Source organism: Hoplias malabaricus, chromosome 4, assembly GCF_029633855.1.
Source record: "Hoplias malabaricus isolate fHopMal1 chromosome 4, fHopMal1.hap1, whole genome shotgun sequence".
Taxonomy (NCBI): domain Eukaryota; kingdom Metazoa; phylum Chordata; class Actinopteri; order Characiformes; family Erythrinidae; genus Hoplias; species Hoplias malabaricus.
Genome location: NC_089803.1, coordinates 30,848,264 through 30,871,090, shown reverse-complemented (window position 1 = coordinate 30,871,090; position 22,827 = coordinate 30,848,264). Strand labels below are relative to the sequence as shown.

Below are 22,827 nucleotides of genomic sequence, written 5' to 3'. Positions count from 1 at the left end.
GGCCGGCTTCTCATTAGCTGATAAACCAGTGGCAAGAGTTTGGGGCAGCATTAGTCTTTTGGGTTCCTCTTCAAAGTTTCCCATATTTATACTGTACCCGTCAAGTGGCAGTTGACTGCTCCAGATGCCCCTCGTGTGCACTCAAGAAAAAAAAAAATTAATTAAAAAAAAAAAAAAAAAACAGAAATGAAGCTTGCTTCCTTTGACGCCACCAAATGAATGCAGGGAAAAAAAGTGTGTGGTAAACTTGAAGAGATCAAACACGCGGGTGGGTTTTGAGACGCTGGCCAGTGTTCTGAACTCTGCATAATTCATGCTCTTCGACTTGGGTCCTCCCTAATGAGGGTCTCGTGGCTGTTTTTGGATGTTCGAAAGAAAGCTCTGGTGGAAAAACTCTCCCTGACCTGCTCTAGAGAAGCAGAAGCCAGGCCTCTTCTGTGCCGACACGGTCTCAGTGACGTGGAGATGAAGAGCCACTAGCTGTAACTAGAAGGAGCACTCAAGACAGATTTAGTGAGTGCACCTTAAACTGTAATCACTCGATTACTTAGCGGCGTGTAATCACCGCCAAATTGCTGGGTTTGTTCCAACCTATTGCAGCTAATTACACCATATCCTAGTGACTAGTCAATTAGGGTCGGGTTTCCTGTTGGTGCTGGGTCTATTTGAGTCTTTTTTTCTGGCAACATTAAGCTTGCAGCGAGAGAATTTTCGTCTTGATTCTGGCAAAAAAATAAAAAAAATAAAATAACATAATAAAAGCCCTCCTAAACCAGTCGTCCACAAAAAGTCACTGACCTTTTAATTATATTTGAAAATCTGAACAGCATCCGTGTAGCTAAGACGCCAGCAGAAAACGTCAGGACATAATTCTCCGTCTTGATACTTTTAGTGCTGTGTCGTCTATTCTCTTGCATCAGGCGAAGGCCTGTCTCAGCGCAACACTGCTGGCTTTGTAATCATCCACTGCAACAAAATACGGATTATCACACCAGGAGGGGCTGTTTGAGAGCGAGAGCCTCCCAACCAAAGCCTGCGCAACCGCAGCAGCTATTAATACCAGAAATCCCCTCTACAGTGTGCAGAAGTCTGTTGCTTCACCATGTAGCCTCTTCACTCCTCTATCACAGAGAGCTAATAGAACACATTGAGCAAAGGGCTTCATCTAGCCACTGGAAAACCCTGTATCTGAGCCTTCAGAAGCTAAACTGCTGTAAAGTGTTTGAAGAAGCCTTGGCTAGATGTTGCTGAAATATGCAAGACACAAATACACACATGCACTTGTGATTATTTCAATATATTGAGCTGTCACTGTCCTATGGTGTAATTACACCACTAAAATGTCACCTGATATTTACATTATTTAAAAATCATAATAGCTGTAAAAAATAATCAAAAATAATTTGTAATGATTTATTTAAATTGTATCTACCTTTTCATTGAGGAGGCTTTTCCATTCCTGTGTGAAAGGTACTATTTAGGAGACATGAGATTTTGTGTCATTAAAATATATCCGTGTTGAAAGGACCATAAAAGATGGGAAAACAACAAAGGGCCTTCAATAATGGTTCTTAGTGAATCTCAGGAAATGCATTGGCTTCTGTTCATTACACATGTGTGTAGCTTTGTTAAGGTATTCTGAAAATGGGCTAAACCCCTTTTGCTTTCCATTGCTTGTGCTTTAGCTGTGTATCTGGGGAGCGGTCTTAAGCTGTCCTGTGCCCCTCCATTCAATAAGAGATCAAAAAGAGGTATAGCACCGCTGACTTTCATAAGCTCTCCCTCAGCGCTGTATAGATGCGAAAGGGCTGAGCTCCAACATTTGTTCAGCGTGAGGACAGAACTACTGCTCTTGCGTCATTCAGGTGATGGTGATACTCCACATAAAACACTCAGAAGTGTTCTACTTCAAAGCAGCAGTAATGTGTGTGTGTGTGTGTGTGTGTGTGTGTGTGTTGTTTTTTTTTTCTTTTATGTCCATGTGCCCATGTGCTGTTTTGAGTGTATTTGTGTTTACTAGAGGTGCACAATGCAATATTGTAATCAGCAGATATTTCCTTTAATTTAATCAGCATAGAATAGATATTGGCAGCTATTTTAAGGTTCTATTTGTTGTAAGAGTAGAGTACTTACTCAGCTATTTATTTACTAGGCGGCTGGGCTCTTTATTTTATTTATTTAGCTGCAAATATTTAGTCACATTTCTCTGTAATACTGAAACAATATTTGTTTACATATTGGCATCAGCCTTTCTCCACAACTCACAGCTCTTTATTTAGTATAGCATCTCAGTATTGATTATAGTGCTGCAGAATTTCGGACCATATATCAGATACAGTCATGCAAAGCATCTGGCTTGTAATACATCATGTCATGTTGCTTACTGGCTGTATCCTGTGGTGTAGAACGTAGTAGAGTTTTAGAAATTTATTCGTGATAGAGTCATTTTTGATTCCTAAGGCTTAGAGGTCAACTTATTATTGTCCTGTTGGGTACCAGGTGATAGAAGAACGTTTAACAATGTGTGTGTATTTGAGTTTTTGTAAAAGCAAATTAAAAAAAATATATATAGCAAGTTACAAAGTAGGTGTATGTTTAGACATGGCATTGATCAGTTACAGTCAGTGTAAATATCCCACAAAGGGAGTTTTACAAGACGTTGTGTGTGTTTGCGCATGTGTGAGACATTGTGTCAGAGCGTGAATCCCGGCCTGTATCGGCGCTTTCCTCTGTGACTCATGTAATAATGACACACATCCTGACACCTCTATTCCCTCTGCTGCAGGTAAGCGCTGCTGATTAGAATCTATGAGAGAAGCGTGTGAACGTTTTGAGGCAGGGGATGCTGTGTCTGCCAGAGATTACACTGCCACCCTCTGTTACTTACACGGCTAACACAACTCTCAGAGAAAAGAGAGGAAAAAAAACCCATGCCGTAAAAGTGGCCATTTGCATAGCCATGACAACACGAGGAAAGAATGAGAGGGTTTTGGTGTGTTACTAAATAACACTTAGTGCCTGCTGTAATTATCACCTCCACTGCTGCAGCTAGGCAACCCGGCTTTCAAAGGTACGGCCGTCGTCATTTAACACAGTGAAGAAGGTTTATTCCACTGCAGCCATTTGTCGTGGGGCTGCTGTGTGGACAGGCCCTCACGCCCTCCAATCCAAACATGTCAGGCGCTCTGTGGCTTTTTCCGCAGGCACCGCCAGCCCTCTGCTGCTCGCTGAGGAGCAAACAACACAGGCCCGGGCGAACCCTCCTGAGCTGCAGCGGCCCCCTACCTGCCCAAACACTGACCCCCTCTGTCTGGAGACCGGGGTTCAGATGTGACCCCTAACCGAGCCCCTTTGGGGCTAGTACGGTCCGGGTCAGAGGAGCCTTTGTTCAGGCCTCAACGGGCTGTAAAGCGGCTCTGTGGTGATGCCACATGCTTGGGCTCACCTCTGAGTGCAGCACAGGCGCTGCTGCCTCCATGCTGGGGGCTGGATGGATAAATCTGTGTGTGAGCTGGGCTCTGAAGTGTGCTCCATGGGTCTCTGAAAAGAGCCAGCACCAAGCTCACTGCTGCTGCAGGCACTGCTGCTCCTGCTAGTGCCGCCGCAGCTGCCCAAGCTGTTCGTTCAGCCATTTAACTACTAGGAGCTGACTGCCTCATTTGACCCCCTTAAACCACAGTCTTATTTTTCAATTTTTAATCCCAAGACCTATTATTTAGTAACAGCTGTGAATGATTCAACAACAACTGTGGAACTAATAAGTTATGTAGTTAGAAGAGTTTGGAACTGAAGTTTGGGCCAACAATCATGTTTGACTACACAGCTGCATATTTCATAGTTTTTCAAGTCCTCTGAGTAAGATTATGGCTTTTGTAGTAAAAAGAGTTAAATTAATTATTACATGGCCACTGACATTGTTTCAACTGCTCTTTTTGTTGCTGTGGCTTTAGGCCTGTCATTGTTGTTACATAATTTTCTAATCCTAGTCATTTGATCTGATTACACTTTCCACAGTTGTTCTTTTTCACCGTCATATGTTTACATCTCCACAGACAGAGTGACGGTTAAAGTATGTAAAAAGAAACATGTCATGATGCTATAACATGTTTAAAAGGCAGCTGTGGCTATAGTAAAGGCTGAATGGGCAGTCATGTATTAACATGTTTAACAATGTCACATCATAAGCGTAATGGAGTTCAGTAGCTGCTTTCACATATGAACTCCAGAAAATGTCTGGAAATTCAGGTCCGCGTATATTCTGGAGTTAAACTTTCACACATATATTGTACAACCAGAAACTGCAGCAAATGTTCCATGTGGTTTAAGAATGAGGCAATAGCTGTGTACAGTGTGCAGGTGGCAGGGCATGGATTCTCTCTGAATTATTCATGAAATTAATTAATTGATCTGTTCACACATCAGCGCACTTGGACTTTACCTGGACTCTATCACACCAGCTCCCTAGCACAGAATCTGGGTAATGTCTGGAATCAGGCATTTGCGTTCACACAGAAACTCTCTGGGTAATGTCCTGAAATATTCTGGGTTACTGTGCAAGTCTGAAAGGGGCTTAGGTGCATTCATTTTGCGGTTGGGTTTCCATATATGATCTATATAGACTGCGGTTTTGTGGTAGCTGCATATCACATCATATGCTTACATTTCATGAAGGCAAGGAGAAAAACTGAAACACTGAATCGTAAAGCCTCAATTTAAGGCATCACCGTATTAAGGCGTCTTGCTCATTCTCGCTTTTTCTTCGACTTTGAGCGATTCCACTGTAGTCACTGTTGTCTTTCTTTATCTGGCAGGGAGATGCTGCTGACATAGCCAGATAGACACTGAGCCTCTTTGCTATTCTCATGCTCTACCCACAGATCCCTTGTGCAAGAAGAGGTGAGAAGAATCTCACTCCCTCAAGAATCCCCATCTCACTGTCTCTAAACAGGGCTGTATTGAAATCCTGTCAGCCCCTCAGTCTGTCTCTCTCTCTCTCTCTCTTCCATTTGCATTTTAGAGTGGCCTGCGTATAGAGATGCTGGAGTTCCTCTGCTGGAGTGCTGCGAGCAGCAGGGCTTTTAAAACAGAGCGACTTGTCTTTTTCTCCACCACTCTATACTAATGAGTCTCGTTTCATCCGAGATCAATTAAAACAGCGTCGTCAACAGACGAGCAATTTTCAAGTGACAGTTTACAGAAAACACCAAAGGGAGTGCTGTGTTGGACAAATAGGATGTTTGCCAAATTTGTCGTGCTTGTTTAACAGCTGTGTTGATGCGAGACAATAGCAGTGAAAGTGTTCTGCTCGCACCGGATCTATTTTGTCGACCCTCTTTTTGTGTGGACCCCCGGCAGTGGCAGTTGGTGATGTATGAGCGTTTCCTCCTTCCCTTCACAGGGCTGACAGTGTGGGCGGGGCTTGCATGTTAAGTAACATTTAAATGCTTATGGCCACTGTCAGCCTGACGCTCAGCGTGCGATGTTGAGTAATTAAATTAAAGGACGTCGGAGGGTGTGTCTGCTCTGGTGGAGGAGCCGCTAAAGCCTCTATGGCCGCTGCCCCCTCTGCCCCCTCCCCGCTGCCCACTCGCTGACTCAGTAAATGCTACATTTGCATAATTATCTGTTTAATTGGCGAACCTGAGCCATCATGCCCCTTTATTGTAAGCCTGGGAGTCCGTGGCCGCTCTGGCTGCGCATATGCAGCAGGATGAGAGATTACCGTGCCAGCAAATTGCCAGCTCACGTTATTTCGTCTCTCCCTTCTGCTTAACCTGATAATCGGCCGTGTTAATAAACTGTTTCACACACCCTCGCCCACTCCAGCCCCTTTTTCCCTCGTACAAATTTGCCGGATGATTAAAAAGATCAGGTTGAGCACAGATGATTGGATTTATGTCTTCACTTTAATATTGTGGTGAGCAGCTAGCATCCACTCTGCACCCTTTCAATTAAAATTGAGAAGATTATTATCAGGAATCCCACTGCTGCAGATGCTAAAGTGTTACTGTTCCCTCTGAGGTGCATCAAGATATAATTGTCTCATGAGTCAGTGGCTGATAAAGACAAGAAAGAGGAGAGAATGATTTGTACCAGAATAATGGCAACAAATAACTTCAGCGCACAAAAGCCCTGTGCTTGGGTTTATAAGAAACAAGCGAGGTTATGCTCGGCTGAATGGCCTTGAAGCAGAACAATGGCTTTTGTTGAGCCTTTAAAATGAGCTCTGTGAAGAGGAGCAGAGGGGTTGTTTCAGTACGTACAGATTAGGTAACAGAGCACTCTGCACACAGAGAGAGAGAGAGAAAAAGATGAGGAGTAGTGTTTATTGTGATGAGGTATGTGTCTGTAAAGAATGAGTTGGCTATGGAGGAGTCCCATCTGGGCTTAACAGTCCAGTGCAGATAAAGTCATATTAGAGACCCCTAGCTCGACCCACACGCACACACACATTATCACACATGTTTACTCTCTCTCACTCTCTCACTCTCTCACTCACACGCACAACATTCTCCAAGCTTTCAGCTGGGGCCTGGCATATATACCACTGCTGAACAATTAACCAGGGAGGTGTGAAGTATAATTAATGTAATTAGTATTTAATATTTTATGTGGAAAGGGAACTACTAAAATAACAGCAACAGCTTTAATTGACTAAAGGGTTGGACAGTGGTCATATGTAGTGATAGCATAATTTTATTGTCCATTTAGTAGTGAGCAGAAACGTTTATATATATATATATATATATATATATATATATATATATATATATATATATATATATATATATATATATATATATAAAACATAATATCACAAGACTGTTGATTTTGGTAGATTTCCAGCTGAAGTAAATATATAATATATTATTATTCAAAATGGTTTAAAAAATATATGAGCAATATATGGATAAATGTTAGTATTGGTGTCTAATGTGAGGTGGCATTTATAGAGAAAGACTCATGCACTTCAACATAAGGCCCTGTTTGAATGTGGAAAATCATTAATGCTGTTAGTCGCAGATGAGATGTGCATAAGGAGTAATGATGGGTGGTACGACAAACATTATCAATACCTGACATATCAGCTAAACGGGATAAACTTGGCTTGTTTTGTTGCATGATTTGTGATTATTTTTTAGCGCACTAGACTACAGCTGGTATACTGAACGCAGAAGGAGCTTCGTTTTCAAATATGTTGAATACTACTGCAGCCTACAGAATTTTTATTTTTATTTTTATTTTTTTCTCCCAGGTAAGGTCTTCCTATAAGAAGAACACTAAGCTCTCAATTCTGGCCCATGACCATGTTCATGTCCAATTGGCTGCTGTGTCGCTTAGCGACAGGGAAAAGAGGGACCCTATCATCATTCCCTCCTAATGAGAACGTGGCCAATTACATTCTTTAGAAGAGGGAAAGGCTTTGCAGTTTGCACATGCCCAGTGTGCACCAGTCTTACTGGTTTATTGGGTGTTTTATTTTTTTATTTTTTTTTGCTTGTCATGGAGAATTTGTTGAATTTACATACTGTTAATTCTACAGCACATAATATACAGCCATTATAAGCATTTAAATTGAGTCTCTGCAGATTTACCCCATGTGGTGCTAAACCTAGCTGTGGATTCAGTGGATAATCTCTGTATTGATGGTGTAAAATCTCTTTAGAATAACTGACATTTTTTTTTAATCTGTGATAAGTATTGTCATCTTGGATGTTCCTGTGTTTACCACATTCCAACATACTCTTAAACCGAGAGAATGTAAACGTCTAACCTACCTTATGCTAATCGTAGGTCTGCATCCTCCAAACGCTGTCCTTGGTAGTTATGATAACTTCTTGTCTGATCTGAGCTCAGCGTTAAGGAAAGTGTTTAAAGCATAGCCCTGCAGGTTCCTTGGAGAATGCAGAAGCTACACTATGAACTTGTTGTATGTCTGTTGTGTGACTGGGTAGTTGAGGCTCCTTTGAATGCTAGGGTGATGCAGCTGTGTGTTGTGGATGCTGGGCAGTGTGTGATCTGTGTGTGTGTAGCCTGCAGAGGACTGGCTCTCCTTCCAATCCTCTTCCAGTGTTCAAAGGTAAAGCAGGAGCTCTCCCAGGCCTCGCTCTTTGATGTCCTCCCTGACAGCAGTCATATCTCTGCCACTGAGCCACTCCGCTCCTCGCCAGTGCAGGCAAGGGAAAAAACGAGACAGAGTTAATTGGTTAGTCACAACTCCTTGCCCCAGACACAGTGACTATTTCAATCACAACTCAACTTTCTTTGCACATTCATGTGCCTTTTCACGGAGAAACGGAGACACAAACAAGGAAGACAAGAGGACAGAGGGTTTCTTTCACCCTCTTGCTGTTTCTTTTTTTACAACAGGAATGTTGGGAGTAACCTTATGATCTTTATTACTTTATTTATGTTTAAGACTTCCACATCTACCACCCGTACATGACATGATACAAAAACACAAAATAAACAAGTGAATATGGAAGTATTCTCTTTATAAACCTGTTTTTAAAACAGTCCTGTTCTTTGCAAAATGTCATTTCCTGGCCCTATTTTGATGCCCTATACAATATTATTGTATGTTACTATATTATTACATACTAAAGTTTTTAAAGTGTCGCTTGTGGGACACATTAACTACACATTGTCTCTCTCACTCTAGACAGAGGTAGAGATTATACCAAGTCAATTGATATATATATATATATATATATATATATATATATATATATATATATATATATATATATATATATAAATGGAGCTCTTCTATTTTGCTTTCATTACACCAACATATCATATATATATATATATATATATATATATATATATATATATATATATATATAGTGAAAATGTGGACTACTATCAGTGTTTTCCCAGTAATGCGGTGCTTACACCGTCAAATTCGATGATGTTCCTTAAATGGATTTCATTTAAGCTGTACTTTGTATTCATGTCCAATTCAGAATCATCAATCATAGTGGAGCAGTTTTCTCAGAAAGGGTCATAGACTGCCCAGTTAATGAGAGCAATAACAGAGGTCAGTGAACACATGTGAGGATGTCGCTCTATGAAACACACTTCCCAAACACTCTTATGCAAATCACAGCGTGTAAGGGCAATTCATTTTGAATGAGCACAATTATACCTCAATTTCTAATTTATTTTAATGTGCGAATGTTTAAATCATGAGAAAAGAGGAAAAATGTTAGTTTGTGGACTATCGTAATTAATTCTGCTATCAAGGAATTAACTCTTGATTCTCCCCCTCCCCCAGTACATTTTAGGCATTCTACAAGGCATCTACTCTACTTAATGTGTATTGTACACCTGGGATAATGACCCCATGCCTGTTAATGTCAGATGTCAAACATTTAAAATTAACATATACAGTGCAAAAAAGCTGAACCAAGCAGAGTTGAAAAAAGCAAGGAACAAGCCACTCCCAGTGAATGTGCTGTAAGATTGATGCCAGCCGGCCCATTATCTCAGAGGAGAATGTGCTTTAATGATTTATACCAGCAGGTAGGCCTTAGAGTATTGGCTCTTTGGGGCTTAGGTTTATTTGGTAGCGTTTGGCAAATGGAGGGCTGGAGAACACATTTCGAGGAAGAAGTTATTCATGGCACAGAGCGCAGCAGTCATTAGATGAGTGTCTGGCTCTTTTGTCCCCTCAGACTGTGCAGTCACACTGTGGCACGCCACTGCTGTTCTCCTAACGCTGCCACATGGTTCTCCACTATGAACTAGCTCTGCCCCACACATACTGCAGGCCTTTTCTTTTGCATCTGAATAATAGAAAATAAGCAGGATGGATAAATTGCCTCCTTGGCAACAGAAACAATAAAACCCTAGAACAGAGGAAGGGTCCGTCATGGAGAGTATGTATTCACTGTGTGCAAGTAGCAAGACCCCCTCACAAGTGCTGCATGGAAGCTAGCAGTCTTAGGCACATTTTAGCATCCAGGCCTTTCTTAGGAGCATCTTAGAGTTCATAATGCGTAAACAAGAGACACAGAGAGCTTTTTGTCCCAGAGTGAGGGAATTTTGGTCTGTTTTTTAATCAGGGTTGTGTAAAGTAGCAGACATGCTACTGTAACTGTTTGACGTCGCTAAGGACCAGCTTTCCAGATGCAGATTATACCCAGGCTTAAACCAGAAAGGGCTTTCAATGATTCACCACTGACATAGCAATTTAGTCCAAGACTAAACTTTATCCATATTTGGGAAATCAACCCTGCGATTGTTAGACTGAATTCCATCGCTCTCCATGAACAATTCTGCATTTAAAGGGTGTATTTGTGAATGGTCGTCAGGAAAACAACCCTGTTGCTATAGAATAGAGTGCCTTTGTGAGGGAACACACCCATGTTACTCTCTGCTGCCTTGTAATTGTGCATTGATGACGGATGCAATGGAATTCCAACTCAGGTTTACAAATGTTATCAAATAAACATGTGTTTCGTAGACATGATGTTGATCGTGATGGTTCAGAACAGGTGTCTGAGGCAGCATTATTTTGCAGAAGTAAATAGAAGCTGACAGAGTTCAGACTGGACTAGCAAATCTGAAGGAAATCAGTCTCTGGGTTTGTGCCGGAGTCCTTTAATGACCCCACCCAGGCCACTGGTTATACAAACACAACTGTAAAAGCCTGTTATATTACATACTGCTGAAGGGTACTTTTGCATTTTGAATTGGTCTGTCCTTATTCGTCTACGTATTTTATCTCATTTTTGTTTATTCTTGATTGAAATTTAAATTGTGGGAAGCATCCATTGGACTGTTATGCTGTATAGGCTAGTTCTATTGATCCAATAACTATTGGTAATATTTTGAAATCACAGACAGTATGTAAAACAAATTGTAATGCTTAGAATTAATATGTGCTCTAGGGATGTACAATTATATAGAAATGATATACAAATTCACAAATGAGTCTTGTGCTAACTAGTTTAATTGAGGACATTTTAAGCTAATAATGCAGATCCTGTGAAGTGAAGTCAGACATAGTGCATTCTTCATTCAAAGTCTGAAAAAATTGGTGTGATGATTTGTGCTTTTGTGTGGGGAAAAATAGCAAATATTTTTCTGTATTATATATATTTATATTTACCTAAAATCAGTTTTAAAGTGTTTCTAAAATTTAGATATTTACCACCAATTCTTCAGCCCTGCTTTAGAGGAGAATAATATCTAGAGCTACTTTTTATGCCCAGCAATTCAGCCATATACTGACATACCAGACTTTGTCCTATAACAGCAAATAATGCCTCATATTATCCCTCCTGTTCACTTCCTCCATCTATTTCCTTAATTTCTAATCTCATGGCCAAATAGGAGCTTTGCCACAAGCAGCTCTTTTACACCCATTGGAACCAATTGTTGGAGAAGGGCTGTCTTGGATGGCCCTGGCGGAGCATGGTGGGCCTCATTAGTTAAGTCCCCACTGAGGGCGAATGTAAAGAGGGAGGGGAGAGTAAGACATTTCTGCTCGCTCTCTGTCTTTATCAGGGATCTTTCTGCTCTCTCTCCTCCCTTGCCCAGAGTTTCTGCATGCATCAGCAGTAGCCAAGAGGCCAAGCCGCAGCCTCCGTGCTGTTCCGAAGCCGCCCCTTTGCCCCTAGAGCAAAAAAACTCTGTGGGACGTCTTGCTAAGGTGAAATCCGACTGATCGGCTCAAAGAGAGGAGCGGCCTTCTTCATTCGGCGGGCGGATATCAAAGCTTCCTGATAAAGATCACCTTCGGCAACAGGGCCGAGACGGAGAGGCGCTCATTAGCTTTGGTGATATCCGCTTCCATGCCTGCTGCCTTGACCCCACCGGTGCACTGAAGCTTGAGAGTGTTTAGGTTGGGGAATAGGCTGTACATAGCTGCATATCCATTATGCCAACCAAAAAAAGGATTGTGTCATTTGACCTTTCCCTTCGGTAAGTGGGCTAAAGCCTCTTGTTTTGTTGGTAATGACGAGGTGGGGAAAAGGGAGGGTAACGGCAGGCAGGCAGGTCCCCACTTAACCAGAATTTATCTTTTTGGCACTTAAAGGAGGGGTTCGGAGCTCCGTTATCTATGGGCTCCCCCCTGAACAAGTAAACAGCCCATTCATTATTAACTCAGGTTTAAGGTAGAGCATTAATCCTGCCTGACAGTGTGCCTACTTGTTAAGGCAGGCCAGCCTCTCCAACCCCAGCAGATGGCTTCCAGCTTCTGCTAGTCTAACACCCCATACACATGGGTAAAAACCACAGGTTTAAACCTGTGCAGGGTGGACACCTTTGGGAATGAGATGGTGAGAGTGCCCCCGAGTTGGGCTCAACAGTTGATTGACAACTTCGGCGCAAGGGTAGATTTGAAATTCTGCAGGTTCTAATGAGTTTTAGGCGTGCTGCTGCTGCTGCTGCTGCCGCTGCTCCTCGCGCTGGATGAGAAGCAGTTGCATCAGCTGAGTGAATGCTCCTCTGAGATGGGAGCGTGCCGTATTTCTGGAGAGTGCTGGATGTGAAAGGTGCGGAGGCCCAGGCGATGGGGAGGGTTGTGTGACGGTTTTGAGGAATGTGCTGTGTTCCTGGGCTGCTCCGTACGGAGCCACTGCACCTGCTCTCCGCATGTCCTGCGGTGTTGAGCTCCAGACAGGGAGGAGACTGCTCAGATGGGTCAGCATTGGTGGAGCTTGACCTTTGGCCTCTCCACTTTCCGTCGCTGCCCCCCCCTCTTCTGCTCTTTTCTCTCTCGTTCATGTTTGGACTCTCTCTCTCTCTCTCTCTCTCTCTCTCTCTTCCTGTTACACTATATTTCTCTAAATCTTAACCCTCTTTCTTTCTCTGTCTCTCCCTCCCCCACTTTAGTATCTGGGGGAGAGGTAAAAAAAAATAATAATAAATGTGCAACTGCATTCAATTTACTACCTGCTGCTAAACACGCAAACTGCACATAGGACTGCTTAATGACTACATGCTCATGAGGTGTGGGATTTAAAAGGTGTGGCAAAACAAAGAAATGCCCAGCAACACCAGAAGCCTAAAAGAGTTGGAGAAACAGTAATAAACACCAGCAGCTTTAAATCTTATATATTTTTTCTCTATTTATTCTATCTTCTTTATTTTCTGTATTTCCTGTCACTGTCTCTTTCTCACTCTTTCTCACCTGTATATAACGGCACTGTGTCTTTCCCACTTTTCTGTATCTCTCTCTGTCTCTCACTCTTTCTCTTTTCATTCGCTTCTATTGTCTCCCTCTTTCAATTTCTTTTTCCTCTCTCTTTCTCTTTCTCTTTCCCTCTCACTTCTTCCTATAACGCTCTGTGTCTGACTGTCTCTCCATTCTCATTGCATAATAGGTCCTGTTGAGCCAGCTGCTGGGGAGCATGTCCTGACATGAACTGAGCTGCTGAACTGACTCACCCAGAGAGAGAGAGAGAGAGAGAGAGAGATGGAATGAAAGATAGAATAAAGGGTGAATTAGAGAGAGAGAGAGAGAGAGACAGACAGCTGAACACACTCTGATGGAGTGAGACAGAAGACAGGCAGCTAGTGAGAAAAAGCGCTCAAGAGAGACCTCCATGTGTCCAGTTCTCTGCCTCTGGCCAGGCCATTTCCTTTTTCCTTCACATAACAAACCTAAAAAAAAAAAAAAACCCGCCTCTGCCGGTCCCTGTGAGTGTGTGTGTTTATTAAAGCAAGATCGCATCAGCACACTACTCTGTGCAGCACGGCTGTGTGTTTGGCCTATGGTAAAAGTTTTTTTTTTTTTTTTTACCCCCCCTCATTTCTTTTAGTGCATTTCTTCTGCTGTACATTATCTGAATGCATGCCTTTACAGCCATTCCAGGCATGCGTTACGTAAAGTCTGTGACTTTTATGGCTATAGCTTCGAGTCCAAACCTTGCTTGACCCTGCTGTGAAAGCACATGTATCTTCTCTTAGATCTCTCTGTCTGTATCTGTGACGGAACCTGTGGAAGGAGCCCACTTAACTTTTACAACATTTGCATGTTCCAAGGGAGCAGTTTGTCTAACGTCTACTGCAGTTGGCCAGAGTGCTGTAACTGGAGGGAAGAGCAGGGTGCATTGTGGATTGGAGCCAGATGCTGAGTGAAACACAAGACCTTTGCTGTAGGGTAAATACCGTAGCCGCTTACCAAATAACAAATGCCAGCCTGGTGCTAATTCATTCTTGTTTCTGTGTTGTGATGTGATGGGGGGAGGATTGGATCTATTTTTTGCCTTGACCCTTGAAACGTCCACACGAGCACAGGCTGTCTGCTCAGAGGATCCACTCCACAGTACCTGAAACTGCCCCAAACCCACTTCCTAAGCATTTGCATTGGAGACGTTAATGATATGGTAATTGTGCACATGTTGGGTTTGCGGCCCATCTACTTCCATTAGCTCACCCTCAACGTCCTGTATAAGCAGCAGGTGGAGCTCAGTTCAGTGGCCACAGATAAAGACCATGCAGCTGAATTCTCAGAAGACCTCACCACTACTCGTCTGTCTCTGCTTTACACATTCTCTCCCTCTCTCTCAACATATTATTACCTTTATTGATGTTTTCCACTCAGCTATTTATTACTGTAGATAAATAAAGCTATTGCCCAGACTTAACCTCAGACCTGTTACCAACATCAAATGTTTGGGCTCAAATATAAACCTGCAAAGTGCAGTCAAATCATTAAAGTATTTAATAATTTTTAAGTCAAGTCATTCATTCATTCATTCATTATCTGTAAGCGCTTATCCAGTTCAGGATCACATTGGGTCCAGAGCCTACCTGGAATAATTGGGCGCAAGGCGGGAATACACCCTGGAGGGGGCGCCAGTCCTTCACAGGACAACACACACACACTCACACATTCATTCACACCTACACTTTTTAGTCGCCACTCCACCTACCAATGTGCGTTTTTGGCCTGTGGGAGGAAACAGGAGCACCCGGAGGAAACCCACGCGGACACGGGGAGAACACACCAACTCCTCACAGACAGTCACCCGGAGCGGGACTCGAAGGTCCCTGGAGCTGTGTGACTGCAAAACTATCTGCCACGCCACTGTGCCGCCATTTAAGTCAACTGGTTTGCCTAATTAACAACCCGGGTGACTGTGATGACTTGGTGTGATATCCCAGTGTCCATGTGGGTTTCTTCCGGGTGCTGTAGTTTCCTCCCACGGTCCAAAAACACACGTTGCTAGGTGAATTGGTGTCCATAGGTGTGAGTGAATGTGCCGCCCTGTGAAGGACTGGTGCTCACTTAAGGGTGATTTTGGGTAGGCTCCGGACTCAGCGCACCCCTGAACTGGATAAGCAGTTACAGACCTTTTTTTTATTTATTATTTATTTATTATTATTATTTTATATATATATATATATATATATATATATATATATATATATATATATATATATAAGCAGTACATTTTCTCACAGTTAATTCAGATGTATGTACTTTGTTCATTTCCATAAAATTCTTTTCATTGCTAATATGGTTAGAAACTGTGTGTTATTCCAGAATTAAAGAAATCTGCAGGGATGTTTTTCCACACCTCCCAAGCTTAGAATTTGGTTGCATTTTCTGATTCTTGCAATCTGGGTAATCACAAGTAAATTTAGTGGTGGGTTCAGAGGTCTGGGCTCTAATGCCATTGTTCTGAGAACACCAGCAGCTACCTGAAACATTTTAGACCCATAGTGAAGCAAGTAATCACAAACACAACACCCGTCTTAACAACTGAGCCAGACTGGGTAGACCACTAACATTTTTGTCTAAAATGCATTTTCTGCTGTCATATATTCATAACACATTTTTAAATATTGCAATTGCTTTTTGTGAATATTTAATGATGAATAAATCTAATAGTCTAAAATGACATGGACTGAAATATCACTATTAGGAAAGTATTTTTCAGGGGTTTGCTGTTTATATGTGAGACGAGTACATCATTCAGTACGTTGGAACGTGTGCATATACACGATACACGAATAAACCCATGTATGTACATAACCAGTTATTATCTTTTATTTTTTGTGGCTTTAAAGGTGATGATTCTTGATCCACTGTTTTGCTAAACGTTGTGCACAAGACTCTTGTCCAAGCTGTCCTCAGAGACTGCTCTACCAGCCCACTCCCCCACACTACTACACCAGACACACATATGCACTTTCACTGCCTCAATTATTTAAACACATATTGAAAGTGTGGAAATGGAAGCGACTGTGGAGGAGCTGTCTTTGTTCAGAAACTACGTCTGTATCTTGTGGAAGTGTTTTACACACACAGTGACTCAGTAGCTGAAACAACATCAGTGTCTTAATAGCAGGTGCAGATATATGTATAGTTATAAAGTATTGTCTGAGTGATTCTGTTGGACTCTGAAATGGGCTTCTGTATGTGCATTTCTCATATCCTTGCCAATAATGTGCTTATACCCTCCACATGAGCTCTGTTCCATTCCCTTAGAAACACGCACCAGTCTGAGAGAACATATTACCATCTGAGAAAGGTGGCTGTTAAACGGAAAGCAAAGCAGCATTTGTATTTACCTGCTTTATTCTGAATGGGGGACACTCGTAGACCAAAGTAAAAACTTCCTATGTCCATCAATCTTTAACAAAATGACTTCCAAAATATTAAGGCATTTTATATCAATATCTCTCTCTCTCTCTCTCTCTCTCTCTCTCTCTCTCTCTCTCTCTCTCTAGGCTTACTCTCCCCCACATAAGGTTTCTATGCTATTCTATGCTAAAAAATAAAATTTTTTAAAGGGAAAAACCTGTAAATTAATATGCAAATTAATTCAAAACCGTTCCTGAAGATGGCATTATGCACTGCACTGACCTTTATTAGCTCTCAGTAAAGTAGTTTTGACAGTCCTCTTTAACCGTATTTGACAAAAAAAATGTAGTGGTTTTCATTCATTCATTGTCTGTAAGTGCTTATCCAGTTCAGGGTCGCAGTGGGTCTGGAGCCTTCCCAAAATCACTGAATGCAAGGTGGGAATACACCCTGGAGGGGGCGCCAGTCCTTCACAGGCGACACACACTCACACATTCACACCTAGGGAAATGTTTTGAGATGCCAATCCACCTACCAATGTGTTTTTTTGGACCACTGGAGGAAACTGAGCACCCGGTGGAAGCCCACATGGACACGGGGAGAACACACCAAACTCCTCACAGACAATCACCCGGAGCGGGACTCATAACCCCAACCCCAGGACCCCGGAGCTGTGTGACTGCACAGTGTTTTTCACCCCACAAGATTTTTGGCTTCAAGTTTTTATGAGAATGCTGGAATCTCTCTCTCTATTTCACACAATCTATTTCCCCCTCTCTCTCACTGTCTTTATTTCTTTCCCCACACCACACCACACTACACTCTGGTTAGTATATATAGAGATGACAAAAATGTCAGCAAATTCCAAACCGTTTCATCCCAACCAACACACACATACACAGTGCATATACAATATGTAAACAGATCTGTAGACTCAAACTATCCTTTCACTTTCCTCCCCATTTTATTGTGGAGAAATGTGCCTCTAGTGCACTCTAGTCTATGAGGAATACCCCTGGAGTGTGTGTGTGTGTGTGTGTGTGTGTGTTGTGATTGTGAGAATGCTGGTGCTTTTTAAAACCAGGAAATTCCATTAGGAGCTAGCGTGGTTTGAAAGGCAGCACTGGGCCTGGTTTCGCTGTAAAGAGGGTTTGAGTGCTGCGCGCTAACACACCGTAGCACATAAATCAATGGGCACATGTGGGAATCAGGTGTGAGGCAGGGGATGGAGAAAAGAGGAAAAGACCTCTCAGATTCAAGGGGTCCATCTCTGTCTGTTTGAAGCAGTATCAGTCCCTTTGTGGCACTGGGAGCCTGTACTGAGCACCGACATGAAGAGGCATCCCGTCATATCAGTGCTGTATAAGTAGACAGACTGGGAAGGTATAGGTCTGTTAACAGCTCTGACTGAGGAGTATTGCTACAACCGAGGAGGGGAATATCACATTACTGATTCCACACACACAGGCAGTGTAAATAAAATTTAAATTTACCACGAGTTTCCAAACGCTTTGTTGCCAGAAATGTATTGGGGTGTAAGGTCTTTATTGGAAGTTCAGAGCCATGATGCTGTATTAGTATATATTGCTCAAAAAATGTTTATGTCAAGGCAGTGATCACTGAAGAATTAAACTCATCTGACTAAACTTTCAGACTTGAGGGAGAGAAAGCGATGCTCTGAGATGAAATGTTAAGGATTGCAGTCACAATTAGGATGGTGGCCGTTTGAACAAATGCAGTGAAGATAAGCATGAAGTCTTGAGAAACTATGAAATTGCATAAAGATTATCCTTGCATAAATTGTATGCAGTATCTGTTTGTTGAGTAAAAATGAAGAAATGACAAGAAAGATCATGTGCCTTAATTAGTCAGCCATGCCGTTTCCCAAAAGACTAAATCTGAGGGTTCATTTCACCATGTGTTCATCCCTTTGTATTTTTATAAACATGTTTGAGACAGAGGTTGGTGGCAAGCCTGCTGAAGGATAGGAAAAGTGAAGTCAAAGTGACCAAACACGTAAATGAAATGGGATATTGTATTTAGTGGGCGCCCTTAATTTGGATTAGCCATGTGCAAGTGATTAGACAGAGTCTGTCATTTAGAGGGATGGCAGGAACGCAAATGTCAATTTGTCTGCTCCACACTGGAAAGTCTGAAATCACTGCTTTGGGCTCAAGCTGCTACTGGGGTGTGTATGATAGCAGTGATGTGATTAGGACGTCATAGGCCTCAGTGCAAACAAAATGACTGCCCCCATATTTTTCTCACTGTTGCTAGACACCTAAAAACCTTGCAAGACCTTTTCCCATGATTCTTGTTAACATTGCATATGTACCGATAACAGGTTATATATGTCATCCATGTTCGTGTCACCAACTACTACTCTATTGTTTGGGTTTTTATTTTTTTAGCATTTAATGATAAATCACAAAAATTAAGTACTGTGACTGTCATTTATTGGGTTAAGATTGTGATAGATGACTTTAAAGTGCATAATGACACAGTATATAAACACTTCAATGTCTTTTCTGAGTTGCTGTGTTGTTTACATTTGCAATAATAGAACGAGAATTAAACAGAAGGTTTTTTCTTTTTCCTCAGTCCATGAAGTCTGGTATGGGAAATGTTCTAAAAGCCTATAGTACCAGTACTAAGGAGACAATGATTTGTTGAATGAATTCTGATAAAATGATACATATAGAAACACAGCTGTACTAAACTTGATCAGAACCACACAGCGCTAAAAATGTAATGCCACTGTGTAAAGGAAATGGGGGGAGAGAGAGAGAGGTATGGGGGGGTGACAGTAGAGTTCCTAGTATCAACAAGGTTGGATAGAAGACACTACAAGGACCTCATGCTCTAATTCAGCTGCCTCTGTCCACCTCTCCACACCCTCCTGCCCGAGTTTCTAGAGTGTGCTCGGTGTGAGAAGGTCTGTGAGAGAGGGAGAGTGAGGGTGAACGTGTGAGCTACTGAAGGAGAGCGAGAGAGAAAGCGTGTGTTTTGTATGTGTGTGTGGGCCCGCTCTACACTGTGCTGGGGGCCAAAACACTAGAGATTGCTTTGATCTGGATTCTTGGTGTCTCGTCCAATCACAATCATGTCACCGGCTCCCCCTCGGCACCACGTCCTCACTCATACTGCCGAGATGAGCCATGGCATTCCATTATATTATATCCATTTTATTATACGCCTGCACAGGAAATGGGCTCCCCACGTTTGTTTTAGGCAAAAGGCCAAGGCCTCCGAGATCGAGAAGTGACAGTCACACAGAGGGTTTCCATAGACTTTCACACACCAGCTCAAACTGAGGTCTCATCTAAGCAGCTCTCATAGGAAAATGGACATCTTCATAGTGAATTGTGTAGGTCTGCTTGCGCTCGTGTGTTCAACCCCCACATATTTCTGTTATGTGCTACTGCAGCAGTCAGTCCACTCAAATAGGCTCAACAATCATTGTGCAGCCCTGTTCACGAATACATCCCATTAGCTTCATCATTAAAATCACAAACATGCTTCAATACTAGCAGAAATTTCCAGTTAATCCAAATACACTTCCTCGCAACTCATTTTCTCAACCTTCAATTAATACTACATATGTGTTTGTAGGTTAAACACATACTCTATTTTGGCTGAAATATAATGAGTGAACATTATTGTTGTGGGGCAGCACAGTGGTGCAACAGGATATGTCCCTGTGACACAAGTCCAGGGTCCTGGGTTTGGGGGGTTTGAAACTTTGCTTTGGGTCACTGTCCGTAAGGACTTCTCTGTGTCTGCATGGGTTTCCTTCAGATGCTCAGCTTCCTCCCATAGTCCAAAAACACATGCTGGTAGGTGGATTGGCCGTGTGTATGTGTGTGTGGTTGGTGCCCTATTATGGGCTGTCACCTCATCCAGGGTGTGGACTTCATATCCATCACGACCTTGAACCAGATGAAGCAGAAAATGAGTGAATGAATTATTGTTGTGCCTTGTTGTTGCTGGTCTGTGATTTGACATTGAACCAAACTGAATGGTATCAGAGTTACAGACTTGAGACTATTAATACAAACTCTAAGTGAACTGTAAATGCCATTGTTCACTGTACTGTGTGGTATAATTTTAAACATTTTAAACTTTACAGCAAAGGGTATTTTGGGCTTTTTACAATTCTTCAAAAGCTTAATTCATTTAAAAAAAATCAAAATTAACAGTGCTTGCTTTTTCTTAGTGACACAGCGTATGTTCCATTTTTTGTCACCTCATAATATTACTCATAAAGAAGTGCAGAGCGTTTTATTCTACCTTCAGGAAGTTAAGAGGTGGAAATTTCGGGGCGGAGTGGTAGCCTAATAAGCATGCAGTCAGCAGAGTGACTAACTGACAGTAAGACAAATTTGTTGATAACACACCCTGACAGTGAGTGATGGAGGGCTAAATTGTCTGTTCTCATTACCTACTCAAATTGAAATACAGGTTTTGTCATATTCCGGTGTAGCCATGGCAACCTGGCCCCTATCAGTCCTGGGCTGATATGTATATTGTAAAAAGCAAAAGGGAAAGAACACGCCTATAGTTCCTTTCTCCATGCATGGTTAATAGCTCATCATGTGCTTTTAGCTAAACGTTAATCAGGTTGACATATTGAAAAGAAGTGTATTAATAGTGACTGAGGTGTTGAAATGTATAAGTGTTTGACAGGTTCAAAATGAACGAGTGGCAAAGAGCAGTTTTATGGACAGCTAAATTCTCAGCTGGAAACTGTCGGATGTTCCTTAAACATCTGAGGAAGTAGAACCTCTGCTCAGTTTAAGAATAATGGATGGTGAGTAATAATATATCTGATGGATCAGTTGAAATAATCCAGTGACATTGGTGCTGAAGTATGCTTTTCCTGTTTGTCATTTACAGTGTCATCTGCACACTTTGTCCAGATATTATTGCTCTGTATATAGGGCTGTGCTTCAAAATGTCACCCTCATAGCTTACTTTTTTCATTTACAGCGTATACTTGGGTAGAATCGTGTCTTATATGATTATATTTAGATGTGAAATACTACATTGACCTTGCTTTTAAACTCACTCGCTAATCTTTAGCAGAGTTACAGTTCTCAATGAAGAACATTATACATACTCCATTAGTTTTTGGAGCTTCCTGAAAGCAGTTCCTCTTATCAGTGACACCCCATCAATGGGTTTTCATTTGAGGTTTTCATTTCTATGTCTACTGTAAGGAGCCAGGATTCGTTTATTTGCAAAGCACCTTGTAGAACTGGCTTGAATCTCACTCACTTGCTCACTCACGCTTACATACTCACATTTAGGAACTGCACCACAAGTAGGGGCTTTCCAATGCTGTGCTTGTGTTCTAGTTTTAATTAGGAATATATCTTTTTTAAATGATACGATGGATATAAAGATGGATATAAAACTATTCTTCCTTTGGCAGAAAGTGGGACCTCTATGGTAGTTATTTTGATGCTGTAGTTTTGGCATAGCCTGACTGGCAGAGCATACCATTTTCACAGCTGTCTGCTGTTACACTTGTCATGTGTAACTCATATAATTAGCCTGCGGTTTAAGGATGTAACGTGGGTCTGACTTGGGTCAAATCTGTACAAACAGCCTTATCCATTCCAGCAACATAACCCATGCTCCACCAGCAGCTTTGAGGGAGAGGTAAGACCATGGTGTGTTGTGCAGCAGCAGCAGAGGCTGTTTATAAAAGCCAGAGCTTCTTGCATCTAATCACAATGTCTATTCCCATGAGCGTACTAGTTACGGCTGCCTCCCTTCTGAGCGCCGCCGCCGCTCTACCTCGCTGCCAGGAGCCGCTGTATTTTTAGGATGTTGTGAAGTTTCCTCCGCTGCATAGGCAATGAGGCGCTCGCCTATGGGGGGATGTCGGGTTTGAAGATGATGTCCTTTGGATTTGATTAATTCAGTATCGAGAGAGAGAGAGAGAGGGAGAGCGAGGGAGAGGAGCTGTCCCCGCCTGAAAATAGAATCCCTGTAAATGACTGTATCGCTCTTGTTTTGCTTGACTTTTTCCCTTGCCTCTGTCTTGTAGCCGCTTATCGGCACATTACGACAGGAGGGTAAATAAATTAATAAGTGGTGAGGACGAGCAGTGGTGGAGTAACTGTGTGTGTGTGTGTGCATCCGATGCCTGTTTGCTGTGCTGTTTGCTATGAATGTGTGCAAATGAAAATATTCTCTTTTCAGATCTGCTGGTTGTTTTCTTCTTTGAATGCTCGTGTTTTTCTCTCTGTTATTCTCCTTCATTGTCT

At 42.1% G+C, this 22,827-nt stretch overlaps 1 protein-coding gene across 1 annotated transcript in view; it reads left to right on the top strand.

Moving 5' to 3' along the window:
* Positions 1–22,827, top strand: part of roraa (RAR-related orphan receptor A, paralog a) — a 282,907-nt gene that overhangs the window by 37,385 nt on the left and 222,695 nt on the right. The gene's annotated exons all lie outside the window — the stretch shown is intronic.